We start from the raw sequence: 13,465 nt of genomic DNA on the forward strand, positions 1-13,465 counted from the left end.
CCTATTTCTATGGAAGGAATCAAGACCAAGTGAGCATCAGGAGCCTTCACATAAACCCTGAAGTGTTTGGGGCCACCTATTATGATTATGCTGGGGAGGAATGAATTCATCATGCCTCCCACTTATACTGCATTTAAGAGTTCACATAATTCTGCAGTTACAAAGCCTACAGAGCCTGATAAAAGGAGCAATTGTAACAACAGGCACCACCACTGGTGTTGTGCATATGACTGCAACCATGTTTGCAGACTCAAAAGAGAAACACAGCCCTAGCAGGAGCAGCCTTCCTAGATCCAGGAGGAAGTACAGTCAGCATGGTCATAGTGGTTGCTTTCAACATGTCTTAATATTGTTGTTAGCAAGGACTGCAAGCCCTCTTGTCCTTAGAGGGTACTTCTAGCCCATCAATAAGAGCTGTTGGCATCTCCCCATGGGGCAGCATGAGTATGGTGATTGCAGGAGCAGAGACTGCTGGCAAGCATGTTGCAAAACAGCTAAAGACTTTGTATCCAGACTCCTCATCTCAACCTTACCGAGTGAAGGCTACATGAGTGAACAGGATGGTGAACAGAGGGTCTCCACCCATCAGGACTGACTCTTTAGGAAAGAGCCTCAAAGCCCTGCGCTGCACATTGTGCAGAGGTGGACATCTCATCTAAGATGTTGGAGGAAAGCAATATCATCCACCATACAACTCAACTCAAATTCTCTGCTCTAATAACATATGCTCTATTAACAGGAAAGGGTAGTAATAAAACTAAATAGGGATTTACAATCAGGCTCTGAACTATCTGTAACCTTCCCTTCACTTGATATTGTGATTAAATGAACAGATGACAGAATAAAATGCTAAAGATTACTCTCAAAGATCCCGATCCATCTATGATCTACATTTATTAGCCAAAGAAAATTCTAAAACTTCCAAAATACATAACCAGGGACAGAAGCAACCAATAGGAGGCAGGACAAGGTAAATTAAGCCTAGAAAGCAACATGACATCAAAGTTTTAAACTATAAATGTATTAAGCTATACTAGTGTGCCAACCATTGCACATTAATTTTGTTGTGAAATATAATAAAGTATTTTTATAGTTTTGCACCATCACACATTAAAAATTTTATTATAATTATATATATATATATATATGGATGTGTGTGTGTGTGTTTGTGTGTGTATATATATATATATATATATATATATATATATATATATATACACACATATAAATGTTAAAGGGGAGCTCATCACAAATTGAGAACATTAGTAAAAGAAGGCTAGAAGAGAACACTGGTAAAAGAATTCTACTTTTGATCTGTTAAAGACATTAAAAAAAAACATACTGCATCTCAAGTAAATTTATAGATTTAATGCAGTAACAATTAAAATCCCAATAAGAATACTTTTTAAACTTGACATAGTAATTATAAAATATAAATTTAAAAAGCAGACAATGTCAGTTAATAGTTTTAATACAATAATGATTTCTCCTGCCATATATATGTACAAATATCAAAAGGGGGTCATTGTTTTTAAAAATAGGAAAATTAAGAGGTTCAGAAGAAACCCCATGCCAAACAGGATGAAATATAATGAAAGTAATGGGAGTTACTGCCAAATGGAAAGTCATAGAAAAACCATATATCAACAAGTTAAAAACAAATATAGAGCCATATTTGAAATTTGTTAAAAGGAATTCTGGATGAAATGAATCAAAAAAATAAGACCAAGAAGTTTAATGAATTTGATAGTTTAAAAAACTATACAACATACGCTCATACAATATTAAGAAAAAAAGAAAAGCTGCAGACTGGGAAACATTTTATGGTAAATGTAACTACTAAAATAGTAATACTCAATACTTATTGGAGCAATGCAAGTCTCCACAGAAAAATAGTCTAAGAAAAATATTTAAAAATTATAAACCAAAAGCAAGTTACTACCAAGCCTACTACCAAACCTAATAAAACAAAATAAATTAAAATTAAAAAAATAAAAGTAAATGTTAGTAAGGTAATGGAGAACCCAGATACAGCCATATATTATTGATAGCTTAGAGCCCTACTACTTTATAAGAATTCTACTTTTAAAATAAAAAATACAAAGGTGTTAATTTTATAAAACAAAAAAAGAGGTAAAAACATTCAATTATTGGTAAATTGTTAAGCAGATAAGAGAATATTAATAAAACTAAAACCTATGTTTCTTAATTTCCTTTCTCGTGTACCCTTCTGTATATGAGGTAAAACTCTATATGTAAAAACTTTAAGTGAAGAAATGAAACCCTACAGAACATACACATTTGTTTATTATTTAATTCAACTACTACTTAATTCTGACAACATGCCAGGAACAATGTTGGCACTAGATCATAGACACCAAGCAACACATATTCTCTACCTTTATGGATCTCATAGCCCAGTATATATTGATAATAATTCTGTAATGGTTAGTATAAATTGTCATAAAGTTCTATAAATAGATCATATTAAGGTGAAGAGACTCTTTAAGTACTATATGCTGATTTGATTATCCTAGTTAGTGTGCCACAATAAATTTATATTGTAATTTGGGTGGCTGTGATCAAATTATGACATACATGTAAAAATATGTAATAGTTTCTTAGACAAAATTGTTTCATATTTGTTGCAAAACAGAAAATAACATTTTTGAGATATAGTGAGTTATTTTCTGTCCTAGATTATTTTTGCACTCATGTTCTATGTGGCTACATATACATACCTTTGCCATTACACTGTTTTTCATATTAAGTGCTTTTTCGTCTTCATGTAGAGATATTTTCTTTGTGGCTTCACATTTCCTAATTCTGTTTGGCTTATTTTATTTATTTCTGAAACTCCTCTAAGGGCTTACAGACCACAGTACACAACAAAAATTTGAAGGTGACACAATAGAATTAAAAGTGACTTAATGAGTAGTGAAATGATTTCAAAATTGTAAATGATGTTTTAGTGTTCTGGTCTCATTTTTGAATTGTAGTGCATAATCTTCAGTGGCACACATTATTCTATGATATTCCATTGTGCTAAGAAAAATAATCACTGCTGCTTTTAAAGAGCTTTCATATGCTTCCTTTTAAATCATTTTTATTATTATTTAAATATAAATTGTGATTTAATTTCAAAATAGCTTTTTTTTAATGAAATATTTCCAAATCACAGATACTAAAACTTCATAAACAACTCAATTTTTCTGGAACTAGCATCATGACAAAAATAAAACAAGCACAAAAATTTATATAGAGTATGTGTTTGCATATGCATACATGTACAGCTAATTACATAAGCATTTTACTGACCTTCAACTGAAGAAAAATTACAAAGTGAAGAAGACACTAATTGGATTTGCAGAGGGGAAGAAAAGAAATTTACTTAAAAACATAGGCAACCATTTTTATGTTTTATTGTACCTTAAAAAAGCAAAACCATTACCTGTGCAAGAATGGGGAAGCCAAGGTTCCTACATCCATTACAAGGAGTTAATGCTTCCCAGAGTCCTGAGGGCCCACAAGTGTTTTCATCATCATCTTCTTCCACTTCTCCTGGTGACAAATTTATTGTAGATGAAGTTCTCTGAAATTAAATTTATATGTCTATATTAATTATATCAATGTATATATTATATCAGTGTCATTTAGATATCTTAACATCAATTAAATTACATAAATTTCTTATGGTGTATGTTAGCAAGCAGAAGTCAGCTTAATTCTAGCCATAGTTATGTGGCTGTGCCATGTGAATCAGCAAGAAAACATGTATAATTCAACTCGAAGTTGAAAGTGAAAGAAAACTGAAAGTGAAAAAACTGGATGAAAAAGACTGGTAAATTACAAAGTTTGTATTGAAGGACAGGACATGGAAATGACCCAAGAAAATATAGGAACAGCAACAAATGAGAAAAATATTATGATTTCTAATGCAATCAGAGAAATAGCATGAAAATACTTTATTGAAACAGGAATTGATAAAAAGCCCATTTTTCACAATGTCACCAAAATGGTAGTCTCCTTTCTGAAAAAAAATGAGCTTCATAAAATTTTGTATTATTCATATAAGAGGGGTAATACTTTTAAAATTAATAATAGGACTTCCATGTTAAACATACATATTTACTTTTACTACTTCCCAAATCCCACTTAAATGACAGCAAAACTTTTGTAAAAATGGTCTAAACCATAAGGACAAGGACAACTGGAGGGATGTTAGCAGATGAGCAATATCAAGAAAATGTTTAGATAATGATAAACAGATGATTTAGCAAATTAACTTAGCAAACTTGAGAAAACTGAAAACAAAGTGCCTGCAAGGAGGAAGAATAAGAAGCAGATCTATTCATGATTCAACCCCCTCAAAAGGGCTTAAGAATTAGAGAGATTGACTACCTGTGAAGGTGTAGGTGCTGGTGGAGCTGAAACAGAATGGAAACTCCACCTCAGCCAGCTGAGAAACTAAACCTTTACCACCTGACAAGAAATTGGAGGTTTACATTCTGATGAGGTTGAAGCAAAGGGATTATGAATTTTAAGAATCTATGCACAATAAGCCAAGTGGTGCCTCGTTAAAAACAATGAAATTAAGTGAACATCTATGTAGTAAGTGAAGATTCTCAACCTACCCCAGTGCCTTCCCACATTTGTCTTAGAAAACATGAGAGCTAAGTTCATATCCTCCAGGTAGGATCCAAGAATATATTCCTCTCTGCAGAAATGGACCTCTCAAGAAAAGTGATCTGTACGTATTTAGGAAAATGGTGGGGCATCTATGCCTTAATGCCTACTGTGAAGCCCCCTCTCTACCAACTCCATCCACATAAACAGTTCCTAATTTTTTAGTTAAATATGAACAAAAATACAAGGATCACCATATATTGGAAGGAAACCTTTAAAACAAGGGTCCCCAACCCCCAGAGACCCCTGTTAGGAACTGGGCCACACAGCAGAAGGTAAGTGAGCGAAGCTTCATCTGCCGCTCCCCATCGCTCGCGTTACCGCCTGAACCATCCCCCTCCTCCCATCTGTGGAAAAACTGTCTTCCATGAAACCAGTCCCTGGTGCCAAAAAAGTTGGGAACCGCTGCTTTAACAGAACAAAATAAATATACAGAAAAAAGTTATAAATAATATCCTCAGAGAGATAGAAGATATTTGCATCCCTAAAATAAGAACAGAATGCTACAAAACAAATAAATGCATAAAATCCAATAGAACCGCTGGAAAATAAGTCACAGCAAATTTCCCAGAGGACAGAACAAAAGATCAAAAGACATTAAAAGTTAAGAAAATTAGGGGATCAAACGAAGAATGCTTCATGTAAAGGTGAGAAGAAGTTGTCAAAGTAATAATGCAAGAAATTTTGTCAGAACTGAAGAAAAATTCCACATTCAAAGAGCCTGCTGAATACTCAGCAGACTGAATTTTTTTTTTAAATTGGAAAGACAATAAGTTTGCCTAAAATTATTCAGAATGTAGTGTTCAGTGTACAACATTGATAGATCGTGATTACTGAAGTTAGTAAAGATAGCTTACATTCTGAATTGTAAATGTAAATAGCACCCACCTTCCCCCAAAAGCTGTTACTTTTAAAAATAGAAAATAAGACTTCATAATATGACTGATTTTTGTATTCACATCTTAAATTCCCCTTTATCAATTTTCAATAACTGAGAAATTATGAACTTCAGTAGTCCTTCAATCAGTTACTGTCTGTAAGATACAATAATAACGATAGCTACAATCTATTCAACACTCTATTATTCATTATTTTAATTCACACAATGCTTTCAGGCAAATACTAAACTAAGGCACAGAGAAGTCAAGTAAAACCCAAGGTCACAGAGCTGGTAAGTGACAGAAAAAGGATTCTAATCCAGACTGCCTGACTCTAGAGCATGTATATGTTTGATCAATGCTGTCTACAAAAATGAACAGAATGATCAAATGGGTATCTCCTTCACCAACTGATGATCAGTCACTGGTCTGACCATCACAGTTGACACGTACAGCACTATAAATGATTACATACTTGGCTAAGAATTATCAACATTTTATAGATTAATCAGTTTTCTTCCTCTGTCTCTTTCTCCTCCACAAAGAAAACTCTGCTTACGTCTCTCCCCAGCTCATAAATCTCCAATTATTTCCCATTGTACAGCAAATAATATCAAAATTCCTTAATATGGCTCAAGGTTTCATGATCAAACTATTTTTCAGTTCTTTTTCTTACTCTATTTTACTCACCCCAGACTATAACCAAATGGAATTGTTTACCCTTTCCTAATCTGTTCCATGTTTTGTTCATGCCCCCACCTCACTTCTCTATATAGCTATTGTACTGGTTAAGAGTTTAGGCTCTAAAATTAGTCCTGGATTCAAGTTCTAACTCTCTTACTTACTAGCCTACTTAGTAGTGTGATTTTCATCAGATATGACCACTGTCCCCCTCACTTACCTCACCTATGCAGTGGGAAAATAATACAGTAGTACCTCCCTCAGAATTTTTTCCTGATAATAAGGTAATGAATATAAAGTGCCTGAAACATAGTAAGGTTTCAGTAAATATTAACTACTGTCTTTAGCTATTATTCTCTTATAATCCCATTGATTCCTCAAAATACAGTTCAGATTTCACCTCTTATGTACATTTTTCCAGATTTCCCAGAAATAGAAATGATGTTGCTCTCCTCTGAATGTCTATAGCTCTTTCTGAAGGTTTGTGCATTGTGTTATTTCACACACACTTTGAGATGATAGACTGCATCATCTCTCTGGCAAAGAGCAAAAGCCTTGAAGTCAAACAAACATACATTTAAGATATACAAACAGATACACATTCCTGGCTCTGCCACATGCAAGTTGTATGACTGAGCAAATCACATAATCTTACTAATCCTCAGTTTCCTCATCTGCAAAGCAGGCATAATAACAGTTCTTACTTGACAGGGCGGTATGCGGATAAAATTAGTTGCTTGACAGCAACTGGTTCATAAAAAATAAACAATAAATGTTGCTTTTTTTAATTAAACTTTATCCTGAGTTGTATACACACACACACACACACACACTCAACTTACTTATCCAACTTAATTGTAAGTTATCTGAAAGTAAACATGTCTTACTCACATTTGTATCTCTCACAATGTGTTGTGCATAATGTAATTTAATAATTATTTATTAAATATATCATTCAATGAATTTCAAACTACCATTTTCATCTACCTAAAAAATTTTACTAACATTAAGAGGTGTATATAATTGCATCACAAATCTTATTATTCTTATTTTAGTTTTATTTTATATTAACCATTGCCAATAGCATTAGCAGAAACAACAAAATTTATCAGTGGTTTAGTACTGCCCCCTAAAGCCAGTATAGATGTTAGCTGTGTACAACCATAGTTCTCCACTTCACTGGTTTACAATAAAAGATGCCTGGGAAAGATTTTATCAAACTAAATATAACCTTCAATTATATATGGGAAAGAAGTTACATGAACACACTTAAGTTCACAGTTTCCTTTACTTCAAATGCCTTTCAAACTTTTTACTGGAGATCCAATTGTGTTTCTAAAGTTCCAGATGCCAGGAAATTCTTCCACAGAACATAAACCTAAATTTTCATAGTTTGGGCCTATTAGCTATCTGGTTAATGCATAGTAATTATGCAGAAGAAATACTGGACAAGTTCTACATTGTTTCATATGATAAAAGTCATAATACATAAATACCGTGGGGAGACAAATTTGAGCTCAATCAACAAAAAATACTTCTAGAATAATTACATCAGTCTAACATTGAAGAAATGGAATTTCCTTGTGATGTAAGATATATATATATTATGTACATAAGAAATATATATATAATATTAAAATTATACTACATGAAAATGTTTTATGTAAATATTTTAATTACACATTATAATTGTATAATTATATACCATATATCATTTTCACATATTTTATGTTAAACATAATTATGTTTATATAATTATATATAGCATATAACAGCTATGCTATATGTTACATATAAAAACATAATTATGTAATAATTATATATGGTTTATAGTTCAGAAAATGTTTTCAGATATGGAATAGCCCAATAAAATAGGATAGGAGTTATCCCTATTTACAAGTGAAGAAACTAAGGTTCACAATGTTACTCAATTTGCAAGGTCATCCTACAAATGAGGGCAGATTATAATACAAGTCCTCTGACTCTGGGTCCTATAATCTTTCTATGACACTACTAATTAGAAGGAAGTTTCTAATTACTAGAGCTCTTCAAAGGGACAAGAAATATTCAAGATATTCAGAATATCACAAAGGAATTTCTGTGTTATGTTACACTTTGTAATTGATGGCCTTTAAACTCTTTTTTTTTTAACTCTAAAATTCTGTTAAGTCTAAGCAGCTACAGTTCAGGAAAAGGATCAAGGACCAGGTATGATCCAATAGAGCCTGTTTAATCCTCTTTGCTCAACTCCTGAATGCATGTCTTTAGAAACATGGTGACGGTAGGAAAAGGGAAAATCCAAGGATGCCCATGTCCTGGCCAAAAGTCCCTGGAGGAAAATCAGAAACCTAGGCTGCTCGACATAGCCAGGATATAGGAGAGCAATGTGTGAGTGGGGAAATGGGATGATGGAATGAGACAAAACTGTCCCTCATCCTATCAGAAATGCAAAAACCAAATTAAAAAGTAGGAAATCAGCCTAATAGAACCGTCAAATGCAAAGGGACTGGGCAAACAGACTCCAGGAAGGAGGCAACCGTCACAAATGGAAAACAAACAAAGGAAGACCACTTGGAATAGGAGTCAGCAATCTGGACTGCAAGTCAGCAAGTCTTTTTGTCTTTGTTTTTCAAAACTGAAATTGATTCATTAATTTTTAATGAAACAAAGTAATACATGTTTATTGTAAAACAAATCATTCAAAATAAAAAGTTATAAAAGAGAAAAGTGAAGCTTCCCTAACCTCATTCCCAATGTAAACATTCAGTGCATATCCTTCCAGATTTGTACTCTTGTCCGATGCTTTTGTCAGAATAAATTGATAAATATGCAATTGTATGCCAAAGTGTACTACTTTACTTTAACTTTCTATATATTTTCAACATTTCTAAAATACTCTCCACACTGTGACCAGAGAAAAAAATTTCTTATATGAGAATGTGAAAATGTTACCCTTTTCCTTAAAAACTGGGAACGACTATTACATAGTCTTTCATTGTTCTTTGGATGAAATTCAAAATTCTTAACATGATTCAAAAGGCTGTGTATGATTTGCCCTTACCTATCTCTCTAGTTTTGTCCCATTGCCACCATTCTTCCTCCCCTTTGCTCCTAACATTTAAACACACTATGCTCTTTCTCTTGAATATACCAAACTTTCTCTTATCTAGAACTTGATATAACTAAGCACATAAGGTTTTCTCTTCCAGAAGCTGTTAGCTGTCTCCCAATATAAGAGAACACTTAGCCCTCTTTTTCTATAGTAATAGAACCCTAACTTTTAGTTGGGCACATGTCTGCTTTGAATACAGACCACATTTCCTAATCTTTGTCACAGCTACATGTGACCGTGTTGTTAAGTTATAACCTTGGGACATAAGAAGCGTTCTTAAAGTAATGGGGCATGTCCTTCTTCCTCCCTTTCCTCCTTCCGCTGATTGGAATGCTGATGAAATGGCTGGAGCTGGCACAGTCATCCTGGACCATGAGGAATCCTTGGAACTAGAGGACATACATAGTAGAACAACAAAATAGAAGAATACTGGGTTCCTTATACTGATGAGCTCTACCATCCTTGGACTGCCCAGCTCTAAGTTTTGCAAGTGGAGTGAAATAAACTTCTTTTTAAGCCATTGTTATTTTGGACTTTCTGTTACTTGTTACTGTACCAAATCCTAATAAATAAATTCCTGGAGCACTCTCTTCTCTTGCCTTCATCGGGATTAATCTTATCTGTGTTCTAGGTATGCACTTAATTCACTCCCTTTGATAGTCCTTTTTGATGTCCCAGTCAAAATTAGTTTCCTTTCTTACACGCTTTCACGGCACCCTGATATTTTCACAGTAATTATCACAAATAAAATGTTTACAGCTACTTATGTGACTTTGGTTCAATAACTGCTTTCCTTACTGGATTACAAACTGCATAACTGCAGAGATGTCTGTTGGTTTAGATACCACAAGCCCAGTACTCAGCACATTAAAGTACTTTCCATTGCATATGTGTTGACTGAATAAATGAATGAGTGAATGAATGAATATCAGCTTTCCCTCAAAAATATTTTAATAATGTGAACATTCTCACCAATTCTAGGAGACACCAATTTAACTGTAACCTTGAACTTAGTGTCCTTTATCTTCTGACTCCACTGTATTCACTTGCCCTCACTGTATTCATCCCATATTCAAACTACTGTACAACTCAGCATCTACTTGATTTCATTAAAGAATGCATTTATTACCAACCATTAGTAAGCAATCTAGATTCTACCAAAAGCTCTGCAGTGGAGAAGGAGAATAAGCTTTAAATTGCACAACTTAACCTCTCCTCCTCCCCAACAAATATTTGTCTCCTTGTGATGATGGCTGGTGGAAGGGTGCTTTTATCTCCTTTGGAGTCTATTTCTTCCCACAGAATTTTTTCATCTGCTCTTCAAATTCCTCTACCTTTTATAACACAGAGCAATGTAACTCTAGTATACACCTTATCTCCAAACTTGCACAGCCAATCTCATTACACAGGTGATCTTACTCAAGGGTTATTAATTTTTGTCAATTTGAAAGTCAACAACAAAAAAACTATATCAATGATTTTTTATAATGCTTTTAAAGTTGGGGATCTAAGGGCTTACTGGGACGCTGAGAGAGAAGGGAAATTGTAAAATGTTAAGCTGTTTCATTTATACCATAACTATAACAGTGCCAATGATCAAACCAATAAAGGTCAGTGATCACTTTACTCAAAAAGCAGAAGACTCGTTTATCTTAAGTTCAGTCCTGACAGAGAGATCACACGCCACAGTTTCATATATTACGGATGCTCAGAAAGACTAGTGTCAAATACAATATTTTCATCAGCTTATTAACACTAAACCTCTGCTTAAAATTTTCTGAGGATAACTCCAATGTTACCCTATACTATCTTCTCACCACAGTCATTTGCTCCAAGTTAGTGAAATTCACAAAAGATGCAATATTTAAGTCTTCTGAAAAATGAAATTTCTCTCAGATTTATTTGCAGTCACCTATGAATCCTAAGATGCAAGGAAAAGGAAGGAAGAAGAGAAATAAGTCTTTATGCCAATAAGTACACTGAGTCCACCTCCTAGCATCCACACACCAAAATAATACTACTGTGCATGGTGATATTTTAAACTTGAGGATTTGCCAGTATTCACATTTATTGAAAGACAGAATTGCTATTAAAGCAAGTATTTTAGTTGCAAGGAATACTGAAGAATAGATTAAGGAGAGCTGTTCTCTTTTCAAGAGTACATGAGACATTCATAGTAATTCCTCTAAAATGCTCAGTTCCAACACACTGTGTCCCCACCTGCTACCTCTTTACATAGACAACATTCTTCGCATAATCATCTGGGAAACTTCAAAGAAGAATGCATTTGGTTTGCTATTCTACTTTAATACAATCAATTTGTATGTTCTTATTATCTTTCAAAACTTGTTCATTTATCTGACTCTGGCTTAATAATACTGTTTATTATTGCAAAATTAGAAAGAAGTCTAAACTGATGTCAGGTTTATGCGCAAGAGGTCAACACTAATTTCAAAAATGTTAAGGCTACTTTAGAAAGTTGACTCAAGCTTATTTTTTCAGCAAGACTTAGTATAAGAGGCAAAATATGCAACTTTTGGAAAATAAACTGTCCTTCATGACAGTTCATTTTATATAAACAAATACTATTTTTCAAATAGTTTCTTTTTAAAATCAAATTTATTAAGGTATTATTTGCATACATAATATGTACCCATTTTTAATGTACAGTTTGATAACTTTTGATAAAAGCATACACCTGTGCAATCATCACCACAAATGGTTACCTTATACTCATTCCCTGTCAGTACTCACCTACCCCCTGGCTCCAGAAATCTTTTTCTGTCACTCTATTATACAAGTCTTTCCTAGAACTTCACAAAAATAGAATCACGATGTATACACTTTAGGTCTGGCTTCTTTCGCTCAGCATAATGTGTTTGAGATACATCTCTATTTTTCATGTATCAGTAGTTTATTCCTTCTTAATATACAGTTGTAGTCCACTGTATAGATATATCAAAACTTATTTATACATTCTTCCTTTGATAGACATTTAGGTTGTTTCCAGTTTGGGGCCATTATGAATAAAGTTGCCATGAACATTCATGTATAATTTGGTATGTGGACATAAGATTTTGTTTCTCTTAGTTAAAAACCTAAAATGTTTTTATAAATGGGCAAATTTTCTAAGCCCAGTAATTTCTCAGTAAAAAAAAAAAAAAAAAAAAAAAAAAAACCCCCAAAGATCAGGAACAAGACAAGGATGCCCACTCTTGCTACTTTCATTCAACACAGTATTGAAAGTCCTAGCCAGAGTAATTAGGCAAAAAAACCAAAAAACCAAAACAAAAAACCCTAAAAACAAAAGACATCCAATTGGAATGGAAAAAGTAAAACTGTTACTATTTGCAGATGACATGATATTATATACAGAAAACCCTAAAGACACCATAAAAAAAACTCTTAGAACTAATAAGTGAATTTAGTAAAGTTGCAGGATTCAAAATCAATACACAAAAAATGGTTGCCTTTCTATACCTTGATAATGAACTACTGGATAAGTTGAGAAAACAATACCACTTACAATTACAAGAAAAATAAAATACCTAGGAATAAATTTAACCAGAGAGGTAAAATTATTTTAAATTTTTTAAAATTTTTTTAAATTTTCAAAATACCTGTATTTTGAAAACTAGTAGACATTCATGAAAAGACCCCTATCAAAATCCCAATGGCATTTTTCACAGAAATAGAACAAATAATCCTAAAATTTGTATGGAACCATAAAAGACCCTGAATAGCCAAAGCAATCTTGAGAAAGGAAAAGAAAACTGGAGACATCACAGTCCCTGATTTCAAACTTTATTACAAGGCTATAGAAATTAAAAGTTTGATATTGGCGTAAAAACAGACACACAGATCAGTGGAACAGAATAAACAGCCCAGAAATAAACCCATGCATATGTGGTCAATTAATTTATAACAAAGGGGCCAAGAATATACAATGGAAAAGGAACATTCTCTTCAACAACTAGTGCTGGAAAGATTGGGCAGCCACATACAAAAGAAGGAAACTGACCACTATCTTATACAGTACACAGAAAGTGGATTAAAGACGTGGATGGACACAGGATCTGAAACCATAAATCTCCCAGAAGAAAACCTA

The 13,465-nt window shown here is 33.4% G+C and overlaps 1 protein-coding gene across 1 annotated transcript in view; it reads right to left on the bottom strand.

The window, feature by feature from the left end:
- ANKS1B (ankyrin repeat and sterile alpha motif domain containing 1B) overlaps positions 1-3,588 on the bottom strand; it is an 895,734-nt gene extending 892,146 nt beyond the window's left edge. The window contains exon 1 of the mRNA XM_007467168.1: positions 3,452-3,588. The gene's annotated coding sequence lies outside the window, so the exon portion shown is untranslated. The remainder of the gene's footprint in view (positions 1-3,451) is intronic.
- Positions 3,589-13,465: the final 9,877 nt, after the last annotated feature.

This window comes from Lipotes vexillifer, unplaced genomic scaffold (genome assembly GCF_000442215.2).
Source record: "Lipotes vexillifer unplaced genomic scaffold, Lipotes_vexillifer_v1.1 scaffold237, whole genome shotgun sequence".
Lineage (NCBI taxonomy): Eukaryota > Metazoa > Chordata > Mammalia > Artiodactyla > Lipotidae > Lipotes > Lipotes vexillifer.